The sequence below is a fragment of the Dermacentor silvarum genome, chromosome 9 (assembly GCF_013339745.2).
Source record: "Dermacentor silvarum isolate Dsil-2018 chromosome 9, BIME_Dsil_1.4, whole genome shotgun sequence".
In the NCBI taxonomy this organism is placed as follows: domain Eukaryota; kingdom Metazoa; phylum Arthropoda; class Arachnida; order Ixodida; family Ixodidae; genus Dermacentor; species Dermacentor silvarum.
This window is the reverse complement of record NC_051162.1, coordinates 4,782,841-4,805,045: the sequence shown is the minus strand read 5'-3', so window position 1 is coordinate 4,805,045 and position 22,205 is coordinate 4,782,841. Positions and strand designations below refer to the sequence as shown.

The following is a 22,205-nucleotide window of genomic DNA, read 5'->3' as shown; positions in this document are numbered from 1 at the left end:
TTGTGCAAAGAGAGAATGAATGTTTGCGTTCACCCAGTGCGCTTGGGGTGCTGCCGATGTTTTTATTAAGTTTACTAACACCTTAGCTACTTCTGCTGCAAGATTTATGGCAATGCTTGTGTAGTGTTGTGAAGCTTGACGGAGTTGTAGTGACATCACATGGTCTGCCCGAAAAAGACACGTTGAAGTTGAAGTTTGAAGTTGAAGTTTATTTCTTTCTTTGTTACAGAAGGAGGAACAAGAGGTAAAGGCCATGTGGCCTGACAGAGGCTCTTGCTCCTAAGCGCGTTCGGCAAACATATTCAAAGCAAATACAGCACAAAAAATGTGTGAGTACAATGTAGAAAATACAAAATAAACAAGATAGATTTATACAATTACTACATGAATATACATTCTATGCTTGAAAAAAAATTATTGGTATGTACTTTCACATTACAGTGCAGATAGAAACATACATATACAGTGCATAACAAAATGTTAGTGCAATAGCGTTTTATTTATAATGAATTTGAGAATGTAAGAGAAAGGTTTTCATACATTCTTTAAAATGGGGTGCATAAAAATCAATTCTTTGTTCAATGATGTTTAGTAGCTTAGGTATTTGATAGTTCAGATCCTGACGTCCATAGTTTGTACGCGTAAATGGTGTTGTTCTGATTTTATTGTGTAATGGGTATAGAGGAGGAGAAATGGGTAGGCTGACAACATGGAGTCTGTGTTTTTTTATATGTAAGAGTAATCTATAATAGAAAACTTGATTTGCTTGGATCAATGAATGTTTGTTAAAAAATGTGGTTGATCCCTCGTATATAGGAATCGGTATAGAACACGAAAGTGAAACGTGTCTTCACAGAAGTAGTGTAATGTTTATTGCACATTGATATATAATGTCTATTGGTGTTTTGTGGCTAAAGCGCCCTTAGGCGTTGATGCACCCACGCTGACGCCTGGTGGCACGTCTCCTCCATCACGACTACCAACGTCGATGACCATGAGCAACCGTCGTGCATATGGAAGCTGCACTACGCTGCACACGCTAGCACAACGCGAAAGACGAAGCACGTAACTGACACACTAATACAACGCGCAAGACAAAGCACGTAACTGAATCGTCACCGAGTCAAATCAGCGCGTACAGCGCGTCGTAATTGCAGCCTCCGCGATCAACTTCAGAAACATTTTCAGAGCTAATTGCGGAGGCCACGCTCCACTGTGCTGAGTACGATGAACGCCACCTAGGTGGCGTTGGTAGTGCTTCTTGATGCCAGCGTCCCTTCGAATGCTGGCATCGAGGCGTCGTAGTGCTGAGACCACCGAAGCGTTCACTGTCGGTGCGCGTTAGTGTCATAATGCAGTACTTCTCTTTTCTGCTCGTAGGCGGCGGCACCGCCCCGAGCAAGAGCGCGGGTACACGGAGGAGTGTTAGATATATAAGGCGCGTCTGTGTAGCTCTCTGCAAATGCGTTTGTGGCGCAATGGGTTAAACGCTCGGCGATCTATCGTCGCGGACCGAGAGGTCGTGGGTTCGATTTCTAAATTTTGCATGTTTGTGGAACTTTTTCTTCTGGTTTCTTTCTTTGTATTATGTTCTATGACGTATTTCCGTGACGGAAATACGTCAGTGAAGTCTTGGTGGACCCCGGCATAAAACACTTTCGTGTTAAAATATTCAGTGTGGGTAAGTCTCGCAGCTCATCATGGTAGTTTTCAAAAATTCGGACTACTCATTTTTGCAAGTTTAGTAACTTCTCATACTTTTTTGCTGTCGTTCCCCATATCAAGGTACAATAAGTTTGCTTCGAGTAACAAAGGGCATAATACATTGCTTTCTTTAGCCATAATGGTATTATATCACCAATTTTATACATACAGCCTACTACTTTACTAAGATCGTTGCTCAGCTTGTTGACATGATTGCCCCAGGCGAAGTTCTCCTGAAACCATACCCCCAAAAACTTTTGCGTTGCTACTTGTTCAAGCCTCTTTGCTTGAAATATAACATTGATATTAACAGGCAATGGCTTATTTATTGGTTTAAATATGATATATATTTAGTTTTGTTGACATTCAATTGAAGTTTGTTTATGTACAGCCATTCAGATAATAAATTCAAGTAATCATTCATTTCTTTTTCTATGCATTGCAGGGAATAATTTGCAAAGAAACGATTGGGGTCATCCGCATACATTATGATATTAGGTGAGGAAGAAATGCTTGGAAGGTCATTAGAATAAAGGTTAAATAATGCAGGACCAAGTATGGATCCCTGTGGTACGCCAGTGTGTATTTTGAGAAGTGAGGAAGTCGCCTGATTAATTGAAACACACTGATAATAATGAATGAATGAATGAATGAATGAATGGTTTTTATTTCTTTTCACATTGAAAAAGAGGAGACAGGACTAAAAGCTGAGGTACAGCTTGACGAGGGTCCCGCCCCCTTATACGTTTGACAGCAGAGCACTGCAGAAACATCACGAAAAATGCAACACTTGCAACAAAGTAATATTGGAAACAAAATGCACTTTCAACAAAAATAAAATCTAGTATAAAATTACACAAAGACATATATACTTATATACACATAGAATTTCGCATTTATACCTATATACATGCATGCAGATACAGACCATATGCACAAGCAATGCACACAGATCTATATACACGTATGTACAGGTGTGCTATCACGCACTCATGACTGCAATATGTAAACAAAACTTTTATGACATACTAGTCTATTTGGCATAACTGACTGAATAGTCTTATTTCGTTATTGGAATTGCATAAAGGATCAAAGTCTTCCTGTGCGAGTTGATTAAGTAGAATGGGTACTGTAAGTGGTAATGATTGTTTATCGTAATTGGTCCGAGGTGTGCGGACGTGCCATTCCTCTTTATGCCTAGTATCACGTGCGGATGCTACGTTTTGCTTTTAAATCGGCCAGAGAAAACACAATAGATTTATTAGACTTCAATTACGACCTGTAGCTCAAAAGTAAACGATGGTTGTATAAAAAGAATACAGGCAAGATTTCAAACTTTGAGAACAGATTTGTCGTAGAAAATAAACGAGGGACATTGGTATCGCACTGCTCTTTTCTGGAGCAAATGCAATTTCATAAGGTTTACCTTGCTAGTAGTGCCCCAAACGAGGTTACAGTATTGCAGAACTGACAATACTAAAGTATTATAAAGTAAAATTTTAATTTTAACAGGAAGAAAGGATTTCAATCGACCTATTGTCCCTACAGCAGATGATAGCTTTTACTTACATGTTCTACGTGATCATTCCAACTTAAATCTTTAGCGAATGTTACCCCTAAGACAGAGACTGTGTTAACAATTTCTAATTGATCCGTACCTATTTTCATGTTTATTGAACTTCGTAATTTTTTGCCTCTTTGCATATAGACAACAACTTTTGTCTTGCTGGCCTTTATTCGCAGACAGTTTGCATCAGCCCAATCTTTAAATTCTCTTAACGCTCTGTTCCCCTGAAGCTGTAGTTCAGTCTCTGACGTAGCAGTAATAAACATTGCTGTATCATCAGCATAAGAAATAAATTTTGCCCGTACTGAACTTGTTGGCATATCATTTACAAACATTATGAACAGGAGTGGTCCAAGGATGCTTCCCTGTGGAACTCCAACTCTTGCAGCCCGAAGACTGGACTTTTCCCTTTCCAACTCGACATATTGTGCTCGATGCGGTAAATAAGATTCAAAGAGCTCCAAGGCGATACCACGGATACCATAAGCTAGCAGCTTAGCGAGTAAAATTTTATGATTTACAAGATCGAATGCTTTAGAAAAATCTATGTATATTCCCATAAGTAATATTTTATCGGTGAATGCCTGTAGAATTGTTTCTTTATGAATTAAAAGAGCTGTTTCGGTGGAACGATGCTTCCTAAAGCCATGTTGGAAATCGCCTAACAAATTATTTTTGTCAAGATATGATACTATTCTAGCGTGAATGATTTTTTCAATGCCTTTTGAAAATACTGGTAGGATCGAAATTGGACGATAATTGCCCAGCAAGTTTTTGTCGCCTTTTTTAAACACAGGCTGCGCTCGAGCAATTTGCATGTCTTTTGGAAATTGACCAGATGATAGAATCAAGTTGTAAATGTGAGTAAGGACAGGACAAATGATGTCAAGGACATGGTTTACAGGTCCAATTTGAATACCATCTGTGTCCTGGGATTTACTACTTTTAACAGAGCTTATAAAAGAGAAAACCTCAGTTAAGGAACTCCTCATCAGATCTAATGCCATACCACGTATACTGTAGTCATAAAGTTTGGACAGAAGCACAACATGATTTACACTGTCAACTCCTTACGCGGGTCCAGAAATAAACCTACCGCGTATAAACGTTTTTCAATATTTTGCAGTATTTTATGTTTTATGTTTAGAAGCGCATACTCACATGATTTTTTTGAAATCCATATTTTGCCGTACTGATAATACCATATTTCCTTAAGAAACCCTCCAGCCATGAATTTAGAACAGTTTCCAAAAGTCTCGACAGAAGAGGTAGTATTGATATAGGTCGGAAATTGTTTACACTATGGTCGGCGCCACCTTTATGAATCGGGCAAACTCTGACTATTTTAAGTTTGCTAGGGAAAATTCCGGATTCAAATATTTTATTGATAATATGAGCGAAGACATTAGAGATGATACACATATTTTATAGGAGATGCTATGATACCGTCGACACCTGCAGCAGTGTTGCGCGTGAGTACATGAAATCATTGAGATGCATATTAGTGCAGCGCGGCAGAGAATGTTTTCACTTCACATCACGCGCAAGAGCGCTGCCTGTGCATTCATGTGATTTCATGCAGCCCTACTTTTGCCGCGGGCTTTACCGTAATGCTTGGGCAGTGCGGTGAAGTTTGACAAAATTTTAATGATGTCGCACCATATCACCGAATTTCACGCTATGAGACTTAACTTTGAGCGGAGCGGTAGCAAATGCTTACATTTACCTTAAGCACAAGCGCACTGTGCATGCATTCGTTTGATTTCGCGATGTGTTACTTCTATCGAGGGCTTTACCGCAATGCTTAGATAGTGCGGTGAAGTGTGACATATTTTTAATGATGTCGCACGATATGACCGAATTTCACGCTTTGAGACTTAAACTTGAGCGGAGCGGTAGCAAATGGTTACGTTCACCTTGAGCACAGGCGCACTGTGCATGCATTCATATGATTTCATGATGCCTTACTCCTGTCGAGGGCTTTACCGCAACGCTCGTGTAGGGCTGTGAAGCTTCATGAAGTTGTAATAAGATCACATGGTCTGATAGAATTTCATGCACTAAAGCGTTAATTTTGTGCAGAGAGGCAATGAAACTTCATACTGAACTCGCAGCTTGACAGGCATAGGTGATTTTTTGGGGTCAATAATAATACTGTGCATGTTACTTTTGATGGCAGCCTTTACAGCATGAATGGTAGTCATGCTGTGAAGCGTGCAGCGCCAGTCATCAGCCATAGCCGGCGCTTTTTCGGATGTTTTATTATGCTTCTGTAAACTCATTCTGTACGTTCACGTTTACGCTTCACAAAAGAGTCTGGTGTGATTATCTCACAGGAAAAGCGCTTAGCAGGAATTTTTGTTGAAGAGCTGTGAACGATGACTGACCCAGAGGGAACGTAATGTACGATGGGCGTTAGCGCGGCGCCGCGTACGTAGCTGACCGAGCATTGGATATGCAACGTCGGCAGCGCGTTCGCAGAACTTTCGCTTTGACACCGCTTCTTGCAGTACTGGCGCGTAGTAATAAACAAATCAAATATACTAAATACAGCGGTAAAACACCACATTGTTCAAGTAAGCTAGAGATGCGGGCAAGCATTGCAAGTCAATCTAATCCACTTATGTACTAGCATATCGTAACGTTCGTGAGTTCGCGTCTCTTGTGCGCGTCGTTTGAATTTCAAGCGTGAGCATCGCTTCCGAATGCTTTTCAACGACGATGTGTTCGACAGTGAGTTTTACGTTGAGGTTACGACGAGTTGTAAAATGTTTGTATCTGAACAATTGCGACTGCTTTCGGCTTGCTATAACTGTTCAGCGCCTGGATGGACAAGTAGCACGTTTTGCAAACAGCACTTCTAGTGCGGGATTTGGCACTGCGTCCCAGAAAATCTGCACTAATCATGTAATGACGAATAGTTATTGCTGCTCGCAAACAACAAGTGCATGGTGCCGCCACCGCAAAGTAACGTCGAATTTACGCGCGTTGGGTTTTCGCACTGAAATTTGTGCCGATGCGTGGTGTAAGTGATGTCCCTTTACTCAGTTTAGTAGGGAAACTCTATGCCCTTGCTGAAGGTTTTGCTCTCCCATAGTATGGGGCATACCGGCCCAGATGGTACAACGTATTCAGCTCTTAGTATCCGTAACCGGAGAACAACGAGGCAGCTCGCCCTAGACGCAGGCGCACTCGGCCACTGATTTTGCTAGCTCCATCACCATGTAACCGAGTAATACTTTGCTAAACCATTTTCTTCTGTATCAAGCCACTGCCTCCTGCCTGCAGTGACGCCATTTCCTACAACCTGATGCGGCAGCTTTTTTGTCTATTCTGCTTGCACAAAGCGCCCTGTCATGTATTTCCCAGTGAAAGCTGCTATAATTCACGCACTAGGCATGCTTGAGCTAGGTTTTAGCTCTAATGAAACTTCGCTTGGGCAAAGTGGCATCGTGACAGCACTACTACCATTCTTCCACTCGCGCCCTTCTATCCATTGTGAAAGTGTGACACCTGATTTAGTTCGAACACATTTTGATGAAGGAGTTTTTAATACATTGATGAATTAGGAATACCTTGCTCCACCAAGTTTGAGCAGGCTAAGATTGGTGTGCGAGTATAGTGAGCTTATCTCATAATGCCGACATACATGACTGGTAAATGGTTATGCAGACAGGCTGGAACTAAAGAACATGGTAATGTCACTTCTAGGTGCTTGACACATTAAGAGATAGCATGACATACTTACAGGTAGAACATTAGCATGACGTATTATGAGCATGACATGTTAACACATAACAGCTGCAAGGACCCACTAATCTTATTGGGCTGATGTTAGTTTATCACTTTGAATGCGACAGCGTTATAGGTGAACTTGAACCACTTTGAAAGATCTAGCAGAAAATGTGGCCTGATCGCAAAGACAGTGCAGTTGAGCGCAGCATCTCAAAATACTAGCTGTCAAGAGGGAAGAATGAAAGAACTGGCATGTTTTGCACGTGCCAGATGTTTCCAAGAGTATAGGCATAGCTACCGGGGGGCACTTGCCTCCCTACTGTCAAAAGTGGGGGGTTTGAAGTATGCCATTTGCCCCCCCCCCCACACACACACTTTTGAAAGTGGGCACTTTCGGCTGCATGCTGGAAAGTTCAACAAAACTACAGCTGAAGCTAAAGTTTATTTTGCAATAGAGTGGCCATGTAGATAATGCTTTTATTTGCTATATGTATACCCTGCTTAGGCAGCGAGGATTGTGTTTTGTGCTTCCTTGTGATGCGCTGTAGCGGGCGAAACATGGGATTCGCCATACACGCTCACATTGTGAAGGCCTGGAGCTGGACTGTTCTAGCCGTAACAAATTTCCGCTTGTGCTACTCGCATCATGCCCAGTTTTTTGGGACCACTTAACCGTATTTGAAAACACAATCCGCTTGCCATATATAATCCACGGGCGAGGGGAGAAGTCCTGATAAAGATTTATAATCAGCCGCTCGACCATACAGGACCAATGTGCCCTGGTGGACCGAGACTGGGCTGCCGCAAAAGCCACAGGGGTCCTGGAATAGGAAGCCCTCCTAGAATTTGTACGGGGCGGGTCCTTCTGGCTGGTCCCAAACGTTCTCTTTGTACATAGCCACAATAAATGTTTTTTACTCACTCACGCCCAACGATTGGTGTACCTTGCGGCATGAAATCCTTGGTGTGCCTTATGGCAGGAAATTTTCGAAGCACAACTTCTAATTTTGTCGATTTTATTTTCAGGTCGTTTGTAAATAAGAGCTACACTATTACTTGTTTCCTGGCAGGAGCAAGAGCAGCATATATTTGATGTTTTGAAGAAATGGCCACTTTTTGGTGACGTGTACCGAAAACTTGAACTGTGGAGGTTGCTTATGTGCTCGAAAAACAGTTATGGAATACTCTCTTTCCCCAATTTTTTACGCGTTATACACGACATTTAACAGCACGGTGTTTATATTTATTCGAAGTACGGAGCATTGTTATTTCGGTTCATTACAGCCTTTGTAGAAAGGGCAACTCGTTGAAGTGTTTCAGGGTGTCATAGTGCCGCTAGTCTAATAGTTTCCCAGACTTCTAAAACAACTGCACAAGATACGGACTTGAAATTCCGTGAAAATAGAATTCTGAGCGCAATGAGTAGCGAAACTTTCCCTTTCTTGCTTTAAATGCAAGTGTTCCAGATAATTATTAAACCCTCAATTTTTCATGTGTTTTTGTGCATCATACGAGGGGCGTAGTTTGTTTCTCCGTTGTTCTCAGTGAGCTAACCATGCCATCTTGTTTATAGCTGGGGAAAATTAGGGGCATGTTATAGGCAATATATTGGCAATGTGTATGATGAGTGGGTTAAATTCGCCTTTTTCGATAGAATAGACTGCTGCACTGTCATAATTACAACTACAAATGAGGTAAAATTGTGCGAACATAAGGGGAATAACACGCCAAGTTTATGTGCAGTGGTAAATGCATGTTGATCAAGTACAGCTTTAAAAAACTGTCTGTAAGCAAGTATTAGGAAATATCACGCTGTTGTTAGGTTTGACAATGCTAGGTTTCACAATGTCCCCAAGAGAATTCTGCATTTCCGATATTTTATACTTTTATGGAATAGGCAGCATTTTAACTACAATGTCTCGCGGAGTTTTAACATTTCTGGCTTATTTAGAAGCGTTACGAATATTTATTGAACCCTCATTTTTTGCCTTTAACTTTTTCATGCGTGATATACCAAGTTCACATGGTGTCCTCATTGAACTAAAGGAGGTAGCTTCTTTCAGTTTTGTGACTTTGAAGACCAGGTAACGTTTGATCTGGAGGTAAAGTTCACAATAGATGGGTAATTGGGACTGTTGCAATGAATTACGTATGCAAGCACTCTAGAGTGCTTGTAGCAATAGCCTCTAGAGCCTATCTAACGAGTGGGGCAGAATTGAGCCCACTGCCCTGACGGAACAGTAAACGCCACCAAGACCAAATTTAGTGAAAATTGGTGGTAGGCTATGAAAACTCTCTGTGCAAGTTAAATGGGGTTGGGTCAAACAGTCTTCATAAAAAAATCTTATTCAAGCGTTAGAGCATATAATATGACCGCTTTCAGCTGTTCTTCCCAATGCCCCGACGTAGCTGTTGGTTACAACAAAATTATATCTCGTCGAAAGAGGAGGGGGTTAAAGTAAGTACTATGTGCGACAAAATTTTTACATTCATGGTCTAGTTACAAGCGTTGCAAATAATTACTGAGCCATCATTTTTCCCCACTATTTTTTATGCATCATAAAACGTTCCTAGTTGGTTTCAGCGATGTCCTCGGTGAACTAAACAAGACACATTGTTTATATTTGGCGAAAATAAACAGCGCAGTATGGGCATTATGTCAGTAAACTTCAGACAGGGGACTAATTATAATAGTTGCAGTAAAATACGCAAGCAAGTGATCTGGAGCTTTCTGAAGGCGTTTTACGAACAAAGCAGAATTTATCCCACTGACCTGGGAGGACTGTGAACTCAACCGATATCAAATCTACAAAAATTTGAGAGGGCAGGGGGGGGGGGGAATGAGTAGGGAGGTAGTACACCATGATAAACATTATGGCAAAGTAACGTGTTAAGTGAATTAATAATTTTTTTTTTAATTTCCAAGAAGTACTCCAAAGCATTACATGCAAGCCAGATTTCCAACAGAAAAGTCATATACAGGCAACTTTTTAACAGTGCGATATAATTACAGGAAACTGAAATTTTCATTTCAACTGTTCAAAAGAAACAGCTTTGCTGGAAATTTGGTTGTAATTCTCCAAGGTCGCACACATCTGCTGTCTTTTCTTGTGCGAATATTGAGAGTCATTCATGTTGATTGTACTTCATTGTGTATAACCTCGATAATACTACTACCTTAACTAGCGATACATTTGTGCTGTAGACCTAAACAGCAAGTACAATTTCTTGTTTAATTAGAAAAAATTGTCTGTAACAAATGGGGATTTTCTTTACGTGCCCTGCGGTGCTACTGGGTGGGATCAGGAACCTCTGGACGCTCACTGCTGTTAATACCTACATCATCTTGAGACTTCATATATAGTTACAAGAAATAAATGGAAATTTAAATAATATTTCAGGCTGCCATGGTTCACCATGTATGATTTATAGATATATCTATGTCTGGTGAATCTAAAAATAACTGACAGATACATTTCCAGGCTTTTTCACTTATTGTAATAGTAATTCCAAATATATATATATATATATATATATATATATATATATATATATATATATATATATATATATATCATATCATAAGAAGCCAACAAACATTGACACCAAGAACAACATAGGGGAAATTATTTGCCCACACTAATTGAATTAAAGAAATGATAAATTAATGGAAATGAAAACGGATGAAAAAACAACTGTCCGCAGGTGGGGAACGAACCCACGTCTTCGCATTACGCGTGCGATGCTCTCACCATTGAGCTACCGCGGAACCGTTTTCCCATCCGCTTTCTGAGGTATTTATGTTTTACAACTAGAACTAACACCGTTTTCCCATCCGCTTTCTGAGGTATTTATGTTTTACAACTAGAACTAACTCCCAGAGTTAGTTCTAGTTGTAAAACATAAATACCCCAGAAAGCGGATGGGAAAACGGTTCCGCGGTAGCTCAATGGTGAGAGCATCGCATGCGTAATGCGAAGACGTGGGTTCGTTCCCCACCTGCGGACAGTTGTTTTTTCATCCGTTTTCATTTCCATTAATTTATCATTTCTTTAATTCAATTAGTGTGGGCAAATAATTTCCCCTATGTTGTTCTTGGTGTCAATGTTTGTTGGCTTCTTATGATACGATTAATAAAAATCGGCCCCCTCGGTTCCCTTTCTTCTCGTTCATATATATATATATATATATATATATATATATATAATGACAGAGAGAGAGACAGAGAGTTGCGAGATCGTTTGCAGTTTGCCTCCCCACTCGAGAAATAGTTGGTACGCCACTGTCCAAGAGGGACTTTGGCATGAGAGAAGTACGCGTGCAATTGTGGAATAATGGTTAGAACATTGGGCCACTGTGCTGGAAGACAGATTCGATCCCACCAACAGTCACACACTGCTTTATAGCATTATGGGCAGACTTCACCCACTTTAGAACTGGGTTGAGTGTACACGAGTGTGTCACAGTTTGCACGAAATCGCAAGCTTGTGAGGTACGAGGTATAGGAACGTCACTTTGATAAACGAGAGTGTGCAAGGTCGCACGTGCTTGCAGGTGTCGAGATGTCACAAACATCACAACCTATTGAATACTTAGACAGTTAGCAGTGCTATGTTCTAGCCTAGTTTTCTTAATTTACTGAAGCTGAATATCTGGAGAAACATTAGCACATGCAAAGAATTCTCAAAACAGAAATCTGGGACACTCTGCAGATGACCTATTTATTGAGGTGAGCTTCTTGCAGTCAGGCGCAGGGGAAAAGGGATGGGTCAACTGTATAGCTTCACCACAGCATGGTAGGATGTTAAGTGGTGCAGTCAGTGGATAACATCTTGCTCTACGTGTATGTTTAGTGTGCTTTACCAATTCTGAAACCCTAGAGAAAGAAGTGTTCAGTAACTTTCGCATGGATATTTATGAGCCTGTTCGCATTTTTTTCTTGGTGCAGAGTAAAAGCACTTCAAGCCATACGGGTTCACTTTTTGGTGGAAGCATTTGAAGTACCTAGAGCAGCTACTTGTGGCCTGAAGCATCCAAACAACAGGGTGATATGACCTTAGCCTGCAGCAAAATGATAATAAAAAGCCATAAATTCCTAGTAGCTGAATCATGAAATGCTTAAGTTGTGCATGTTTACATGTTTTCTGATCTAATTTGTACACCAGATCTAATTTGTAGCTTTTCCTTTAGATGTCTAATAAAATGAATGAGCTTTCACGTTACTACTTATTTAATTGAAATTTGTTGCATGCTCAACAGTGTTTGTTGTGATAGTCAATATGTAAACAAGGTGTGGAAAAGTTTATTTAGGTGCCTTGGGCAAGTCCTCAACAGCAAGTTTTAACAATTGTAGTGAAATTAACTTGGTATTATTTTTATCCCTCAAATATGTCCCACCTTTTCATACCCATTTCATGCATCTAAGCAGGCTGCCTTAATATAGCTGTTTTAATGAGCATACAAATTACACTGCTACATTAACATTTAGGTGGGCTACACTGTTATACACCATAAAAATGTGCTGTATTCTTTCACTCAAACAAAATATGAATAACTTTGAATTGACATCGAGGCCATTTTTAGGTAACATTCAAATGCCCTTTTCTAGATGTTCACTGAACATCCACGTAATATGCACAAGTCTTGCAACACAATGTCTGTGAGATACCCAGATGTTCTAGAAAAATAAACATGTGTAGTGCATACAAAAATGTGATCTGGATCATTGAAACATGTTAAAATTCTTTAAAGTATGCTCAGTGTAGGTACGGGAGCCCAATACTTGATCACCCACGCAACAGTAAAAGCATACGTGAAAGACAATACAACAATAAATGTGTGTTGCGCATTTAATGTGAGTTTATTGCAAAAGAGCATAATCTGGACTTGGAGCGTTAGATTGTTATGGAGTGCTGCCCTTTAGCATGAATTTTTTTATGCTGTTGTCTCTGTCCACTTGTGCTCATGGCCAATAAAAATTGTAGGCAAAGCTATACTGTGCCTAAAATTTGACAGTTTTAAGCACCCAATCAAACAGGAGTAGTGTATAAGACTCACTGAGGGCATAGTTGGCACATACTTAGCGTAGTTAGTGCAAAAAACAAACGGTTGTGTGGAGGCTAGTTGGTTCTTTAACACGGAAGCCAAATTGTGCTGCATAGCTGATACAAAATACTCCTAAGTAAGAATGTTAAGGCACACAAGACAGTGCACAATCATCCTGTGTGTTTCGTATGAACTATGCAGTGCAACTTGGCTTCCATGCAAAAGTCACACAGCACAAAAAACAAAAAGACAACTCCAGTGTATATCTCTTTTTTTTTGTTGTTGTGCTGTGTGCGTGTGCTTTTCTTGTGTTTTTTGCACTCACTATGTTAAAGGGAAGCAATGCTCCCAATTTCATAGCTGGTGAATATTGTGCACCTGCAAAAAAAAAGTAGAAAAAAGCTATTTATAGGTAATATGCTGTGTTGACCTGTTGCATATACAATGCCAGCTTTGCAAGAAAATAAAAATATATAAGCAAACTTTTATTGGCAGAACCATTACAGCAAACTATATGTCTGATTTTCCATCTTAGACAATAGTGTACAATTTACATAGAGGTACACACGCTCCTGATGACTTGATGGTAGTGAATGCACGCAGCTGTTACATCTAGTGGACCTGTACAAAAGAGGAAAAAAAGCACAAGTGAAGTACAAAGGATTAAAAAATCTGCAACTTGCACTCAAATATGAACATGTCACTGTGACAACCTGAGTGCTGCTGTGTAGCATTTTCTTATCCTGTTGGTCCGCGGGCACAAGTGCCTGTCTTGTATGAAGCTGCTTAGCACAGCTTCATGACAAGACTTCTCTATCCGCCATCCGAGAACACACTCTGTAGCGGTCAGGCTCCATTGAGAGACTTGCGGCAACAGGAAGGTAATGTGGGCAATTTAAGTACAGATTTTGGTTGCTAAAGCTGTACCAGACCGATGGGAAGCAAATTTTGTATCATACTTTAATATCCAAAATACTTGCGACTACTTAGAAGCAGCATGACCAGGTTTTCAAATAATACAAAGTGAACTTGCCCACAATAAAGCCCACAAGAAACAAGTTCCCGAAGGATTGTCGATGCCAGCTGGCGGTGTCAAGAACAATAAACGCTGAAGGTGACGCTCTTTAGATGCTGAAGTGTGCCCATGCCAAATCAAATAATCGGCCAAAAATATGTTGGGAACTTGTTCCTTGCAGTTGAGCCTTAATAATCCCAATGCCGCAGGCAACCATAAAGCAGTTAAACAACTACCAATGGAACTATGTTAGTGCATTGTTAATGAACAAATAAACCTCTTAACAGCATTGAAGTGTACAAATAAATTGTAAATTGACACTGGGGTTAGGTTATATTAGGTTAGTTTGGGTGAGTTGACTAGAACTAGTTCTGCTTCCTTCTCGATGAAATGGTGTCATACTTTGAAAGTAGAGTAGAATAGAACTCGCTCTGCTTCCTTCACGATGAATGTGGCAATTCTTGGCCAGTAACGAGTTGACTAGAACTAGTTCTCTTTCCTTCATGATGAAATGTTCCCGTCTTGGCCAGCTGAGTTGACTAGAACTAGTTCTGCTTCCTTCACAATAAAATGTTGCCCTTCTTTGCTAGTAGAGTTGACTAGAACTTAAAAGTGACTAGAACAATAAAAAAAAAAGTTTCGCATCACCGGGTTGTGCCAGTGTTTACTGGTAGCTTGTGGATACACTGAAACCTGATTAGAACAAGCAGACCTATGCACTAAAAATAGTTCACTATATTAGGTAACTCTTTAAATCCAACCCATCTATAACAAAATGAAAAACTTTTGTATTGTGTTTGTTCTACACGATTTTTTTGTCTTCAGTGGAAAATTAGGCCAGAGGTATCTGCTTTTTCGTAAACAAAACTACGCATAGTAGACAGCAATTTTTACTTGTGCCTTGAACAGCTTGCCAGTCACTAAAAATTGCGACTCGATTGGATCTTGCTATAGTACACTGCTGGAATGCTTCTGAGTATTCTTGCATTTAGGCTAAAAAAAAAAGCCCCTGTTATGTATGAGCAACTGTCTGACATGAGTATCAGTCAGCAAGTTATGCGTGTGTGATATAGAGGAGAATTCAGTTTATGCTGGTCTGGTTTGTTATGTTCGGGTTTCACTGTACCAAGAGAAGAATGCTATGTACTATGAGTATGGATCTTTTCCTTGGCAGTAGCCAAACATGACTTAGAGCACACAATTACTTTGTTATCCCATTTATCCGCTAAAGGGCCAAGGCATATGCTCTGTGAAATCCTCTTGAACAATATGCACATGAAATGTCCAGTACTACTCCAGCATATAGCGGTTGCCTGCACACACAATGCAACTTGTAAATGCAATCTTTTGGCCGCACACGAACAGTGAGAGAGCTTGTGAGTGGAAAATCTTCCATGTTGCCTTTTTGTATGCATTTCAGCAAATGTCTGCGCAGCATACTCTGATTAAGGTTTAAATTTTCTGGACGCCTATCTGATGCTACATAATACATATTTGCAATTGCAAACAAGCCACAGTCAAGTGTGTTGTGCTGGTTTTGTGCCCCTTTAGTGCGAATGGTCAGCGTTGGAGACTGCAATTTTAGCATATGACAGATTTGCCTGACGGCATCGGAAGGAGTATCTTGGTCAATCGAGTCATATACAAACACTGTTTTCATTAGCGTGAACATTGCTTACTGTAAGCCAGTGATCGGGGTTTCGGACATGCAAGATTTGAATAAAAGGGCTTTTTACTTGAGTATATTGTAAACGCTGACCAAGAAGCACATCTTGAAAGCCATCCCAATGAGGAAATTTTTCATGAATAGTACTGATCCCATGGGCGGTACTGATTCTGCCCCCGAGGAAGAATGGCAGAAAAAGCTACATGCACCATGGAATTCCTTTCAATGATCCCCTGAGCGAGCTGGCGATACTTGTCGATGCACACGCTGACACTGTTATCAGTGTTGTTAGTGCCAACGTGCACGATGCCAATATCAAAACCAGGTAGCTTGTGAGCAATCATTGAGAGCAAATCCTCAATCTTTATTCCTCTATGCGCGGCAACACTGACTGACAAACGACGACCGCGATGGGAAATACTGGTCCAAGTATTTCACCATCGAGTCGCCGGCAACCAAACACGTGTCATTTCGCAAGCAGTACAATCTAAAATAACACCGAGAAAAAGAAAAGAAGATGAAACTGCGAGAAAATAAATCTGAGCTTTTGTCACACACGAAAGAAGGCTACCTTCTAGTCAGCAGTATATATATATTGACAAATCCGAGACATCCGTGCTAGGGATGAACGAAGCAAGCGGTCGCGAACAAGAGCAGCAAGATCGGTAGATACGCGACAAATACAATCAAAATACTTATTAGAAAAGATTAATATAACGCTAGCAAATATAAAATAACGCTGCAATGCGGCTTTAGCACATATAAAACAAAGCAAGCGGTCGCGAACAGCAGCAACAAGAACGGCAGATACGAGACAAAAATAATCAAAATACAAACGAAATACTTATTAGAAAAGATTAATATAACGCCAGTAAATATAAAATAACGCTCAAATGCAGCTTTCGCGCATATAAAAGGATGATGTCAAAGGCTTGCGAGGATGCCGCAGAACCAGGCCTTGGGACAAGCACCAGTGGCAGCAGAAAAGCACGACCCGGAAGCACGGCTGACGGGATGCGTACTGAATCAACTGAATGTCACGTGCGAATAACATGAAATCAAACTACGCGCCCACAAAAAACCGGAAATACGCGTGCGTGAGACGTTGTCTTTTAGTGACGTCACTTCCGTGCGTTGTTGGGGCTCTATTCTGGGCGTGCGTCTAAATGTCGTACAAAAATCCCTCACGTGACTTGATCCTAGGCACCTAGGGACACGATCATTTAGGGACTTTTGAGAAGGCGCGATGGTGGCGCCAAGGGACGACAGCATGCGACGGGGTGTTCGTTCTCGGCGTGATCGTTGGTTCTTTATTCTATGGTGATCGTTCCCTGGCCCGTGCCGACCGCGCGTTGTTCAACATTAAGCCGTGAGTAGTGCTTGTGTGGCAGTGCGGCTTTGGCCTCGGTGAGCTCTGGCAATACAGAACCTGCGTTGTGTCATCCGTGTTCCTTGACAATGCGGAGGTGGTGACGATTGAAATGTCGAAGTGGCGTCGCCGTGTCCGCCTTTGCATAACGGACGTCGAGGGATGTGCTGCTCTCTACAAGTCACAAAAATGTGACTGCGTCGACCGCCCACGGTTCAGGGCTGAATGTGTGGTTTGAGTACTGTGCTTGAAACGAGTGGTGCAGCTGTGGTGCCCTAATTTCGCACAATTGAGACGCGTGCTTTTGTGCAAAAAGGGCAACAAATCGTATCTTAACTCGCTGAGACGATGCTACAATGTCAACAATGTCGTGCATGTTTATTATGATGGTAGTCTCTACAGCAAGCAAGCGTGCAGTGCAGCTATGCTGTGAATATAGCCTCAACTCGAATGTGGCGTTTGCAGAACCCTTGTTTGTTTCTGCTTTCAAACAAGCTGTATGTTGTTAGGATTGTCACTCACTGCTCACATGAGACATGGAGTCCATCGTGTGGGTTGGGGCTCAGCACGAATGTGTGGTGAGGGGGTGTGCAGTTGGTGGCTGTGTCAGGTGCCTCACTGAATTTTGTCATTGGAATAAGCTCAATGTAGAAGGACACACCCTATACCTGATGGCTCACTTTCACGGATATTGCCCTTTTTTTCCTTGAAATTTGCAGCCTCAGGACTCGCCTCGCATTATTCGGGTTCGTGACACATATAATCACAATAAATTTTTCTTTAGGAGAGACCAAAAGCTGCTCGTTGCATCATATTTGTGGTCGTGTTACATGCAAATCCAGTACTTTCAGTGCCCATTGACTGACTGAGGTGTACAGGACTTTGGCAGTGGTAGCAGCACCAAAGCAGCTGCCCAAATGGTATACCCTATAGTGTTAGCTTTCTTGTGCACATGGGTGTACTGTGAAAACACGTGAAAGGAATTCCACAGTTGCTGCAGCATCACGTCTGGATCTGTGGAGGTTGTTTGATCACATGTCTGAACTTCTGTTGTCACTGAGCGGTTCTTTGATCATTAGCTTAGGCTGTCTGTTTTCTACATATTATATTACAGCAATGGCGTCAGAGTAGCTGCAAAAATGGGATTTTGCTGTACAATCGCAGATTGGTTGCTTTTCTGACTGTTACATTGCTCTATTTGCTGCAACTGCCGCCAAATGTTGCTTTACCATGTCTGGTGAATGCCTTAAACGTGAACCACATTTGGATGATGCTTGTGAAAGTATAACATACTCCTTGTATGTAAAGAAAACTATCACACCGGTAGGTGTGGTGGAGTCACTGATGAAATAGAAGTTGAAAAATGAAAGTTCTTGCAAAATTTGGAAGTGTTCATGGCGCTCGCCATCAAAAATGTGTAACAATCCAAGCAAACATAAAGATAACCTACCTATCCTGAAGAATATGAAAGTGATATGTCAAGTTGTCAACTTAAAGCTTGATATACTGGTGCCGATCAAGGAAAGAGTTGAGATTATATAGAAGGATTCAGTGCAATTCATGTTTAATCAGCTTGGCAACCTTGTCAAAACAACCAAATAAAATTGTGACTTTCAAGAGATTGCCATGATAACGTGATGAGGTTGCTGGCATTATTTGGTGCTTGGGAAACAAAGCATCACAGGTATGTGGTGATTGAGCTTCTCAAAAAAAAATTTGGTGTGCCACTAAAGATATCTAATGAATTGAACACATAAACCACTGAAAGAAGTTGAGTGTGCAAAGGCAAATGGCTACAGCTATATTTGCACAGTAATAGAAAAGTTGTTTGATGGTGCACAGGTGATGGATGTATATTGTATGTTTTCATGAGCTACTCATTTTTGTTTTCCTGTTTTGTTTCCATGTGCCTTAGTGAGTGGAATGCCTGACTGCAGACTCCCGTCATTATGTACAATTAATGAAAAGTAAAATAAATTTTCTATGGAACTCTTTTTTTGTAACTTCTGTTCAGTTGCAAATGACGCAGTTGTCCCTACTCTGCACTGAATGGTGAAGGGGGGGGGGGTGAGCGCATGCAGGCATCATATTTACTGGAGCTTTGGGGTGCCCTCACCATGGCTGCTCACATGCCCATTTTTCTGGCTGTAACAACCTAGAGTCAGTGCACAGGTGTTTTTAACGTTCCAGGATTAAGTAAACTTGACATCACTACGCACAAAATTTAGATAACGACAGCCCAAGATGGCAACTGCCATGAACTGAATATAAAATTGCCTATAAGCATGCATTGTGCAATTCAATGCCTGTGAATTCTGTAATGCCACTTTCATGAAATTGACTAGCATGGTTTGGTTGAAACTGAAAACATGTTCGATCCTCATTTGATAATGCCAGGTGCAGATTGTGAAGGAATTGAAGCAGATGTTACATTAGAAATTATAGCTAAGGCTATATATACATCACTTCAGTTGAGATCAACTAATGTTGAGATAGAAGCTCAGCTGTGGCACATAGGTACAGGCGAATAAATTTAGAAAGAAAAATTCTGGCACAACCCATTTCATGATGATTCCGATGCTAATACGATAGCATTGAAATAATGTAGAGACATTGTATTGCCACCACAGCGATCAGTCATGTATGAGCCGGGCTCCTCTCTCACGAGTCCCTCTGGATATGCTACGCCTGTTAGCAGGGTTGCCGCTAAGTCGGTGCTTGACATTCGATTCGAATCTGCCCAGCACCTCAGAAAATGTTTTTTGTCATTGGTGAGCGGCCCGGCCCATGCCTCGTGACCTATATTTGTTTCAAACTGGGTGTCCTCAGCACAGCAGCCCCAGTGCTCTACCCATTTTACCATGGATTACCCAGTGACCCAAGTTTACGGAAAAACGGATAAAGACCCAGACAGACAAGACGATAGGATATTCCACACTTTTCAGGGTCTAAGAACGATAATTCTAGGCAATATACACAACTGGCCTGTTATGGATACATTGCCGGCATTGCAGGAGAACAATTTACAATTTAGAGCTTCTATTGGTAAAACCACAACAATATACACAATTTTGATTTCACAAGAAACAGTAGTGCCATCTGGTTTATGTATTCATCTACATCACAGGCTCCAGAAGGAGTATTGCATGGAGGGGGGAGGGCATCGCATAACAAAGGAGCGAAAATGTTATACAACGTTAGAAATATAAACAGCGACACAAGATCAACACAATAAATTGAAAAGAACAGAAATTATAAAATCGTGAAGTAAAATTCTACCATTAGAAAGCTCGGTTATACAGTGAATAGTACGATTGCATAATTACATTAAAAAAAGTTAACGTACACCCGAAATAGAAACACTTGAACACTACCCAAACATACTGATTTTTTGTCTGAAGGTTACAGTATTGCTAATGTCAGCAATGTTATCGAGAAGACCATTCCAATGCCTAATGGCATGTGGCAAAGCACACAAGTCAAAGGCATTAGTTCGACCAAAAATGTGCTGGACGCTAAGGCGATTGTGCAAGCACCTAGATGTGTGGGATGGACAAACAAGAGGCAAGGTGGACGACTGCTCACTATGAATGATTTTATGTAGCAGACAAAGCAACACTACATTCTGGCATGATTCCAAGGATGGTAGTGACAATGACAACATAATGTTAGATACGCTCAAATATTGGTTGCAATCTCTGGCGATTAAACGTGCAGCACAGTTTTGGCTATACTCAAGAATGCGGATTAGATATGCCTGGTGAGGTGACCAAATTGAACCTGGCAATTCTAGTTGGGGCAAGAATAATGTTTGATATGCAAGCTTTCTTGTGAAGGAAGGAGCAGCATGAAGGTTGCATTTTTGAAGATTGATGATCAAAGCACTTGTGTATATGGAGGTTAATCGATAGTACATACAACACTGCCACAGTGCAGTCGGGACATTGCAGTAGTGAAAGAAATTCAGAGCACTTATCAAACAAGGACATGTATGCAAACAGCAACACAACACACATGGAGATGAGATGCAGTGCAACAATTCCCTTGTAACCTACAATGTGTGGTTACTCAATATTTAGAAGCAACGGCACTACTACTAGGGCAACTAGAAGTGTTGTGCACGGGTGACGAGTTGACCGTAGTAGCAGCAGAAGGCACAGGCTGTGAACTTGCGGGGCGATCAGCTGTTGCGACAACAATGAACTGTAGACTGCCTAGGTCGAAGGGAACACAGTACGTTGGCCTGTTGGCTCTTCACTGATGTTGCGTAAGGGCCTATAATTTGTGCAGAAAGCATGTGGCCATCCATGGCTCAATCACAGTTGTATGGTTGTGGGTGCCGATATTGCTCTTAAATTTTCCAAAAATGCGGGCATGACCAACTTAGTCGTCTGCAGTTTCACTTTTCTGTCACCACCAAAGAACACTGCCAATGGTGCAGTTTTTTGGTAGGCTTGACATCTTTTAAAAGCACCTTAAAAGAACATTACCAAGAATTTCTCATCAAATTGACAAAACACACAGAACAAACCAGCTTAGCTAGCCTCCACATTTTGCAAACAGAATAGCAGCTCACTTTGAAGAAAATGGGCCCATATTGTCATCATGCTTACTGAGGGCATGCAAAGCGTGGAATGCCAGATTGGGAGCAGTACTGGGGCACTCCTGACAATCTTCTCATGGTAGACATTGTCTTATAACACATGCTAGGCATGTATATATGCTACACGTTTTTAATGTGAGAAAAACTGCAAAGCTGGCTGGCAGCATATCGCAGCACCTTCGCCATCGGCGTCTGTCAAGCAAGGACTGGTTACGTAAATATTATTGCGTCGACGCTACCGAATAGGGCGGGCACAAAGGCGCCGCTCCAGGGCGCCGGTTCGCGAACTGGCCGTTGCCAAGACGCCGACGTGAATTGGATATTTCGAGTGTCTGCACAGCACGGATTTCACGGCGTTCTGCCACCACAGCTGCCCCACTCGTTTCAAGCACAGAGCACAAACTGAGGCCTTATGGCGTTCTGCCACCACAGCTGCGCCATTCGTTTCAAGCACAGTACTTGAACCACACATTCAGCGCTGAACCGTGGGCGGTCGACGCA

General features: G+C 41.4%; 1 protein-coding gene and 1 long non-coding RNA gene across 2 annotated transcripts in view; both read left to right on the top strand.

The window, feature by feature from the left end:
- LOC119465109 (WD repeat and HMG-box DNA-binding protein 1-like) overlaps positions 1-22,205 on the top strand; it is a 546,382-nt gene that overhangs the window by 400,995 nt on the left and 123,182 nt on the right. The gene's annotated exons all lie outside the window — the stretch shown is intronic.
- LOC125940041 (uncharacterized) lies at positions 178-12,429 on the top strand. Its single transcript, XR_007463262.1, has 3 exons — positions 178-329; positions 2,150-2,202; positions 11,955-12,429. It is a non-coding gene; the product is annotated as an uncharacterized LOC125940041 (long non-coding RNA).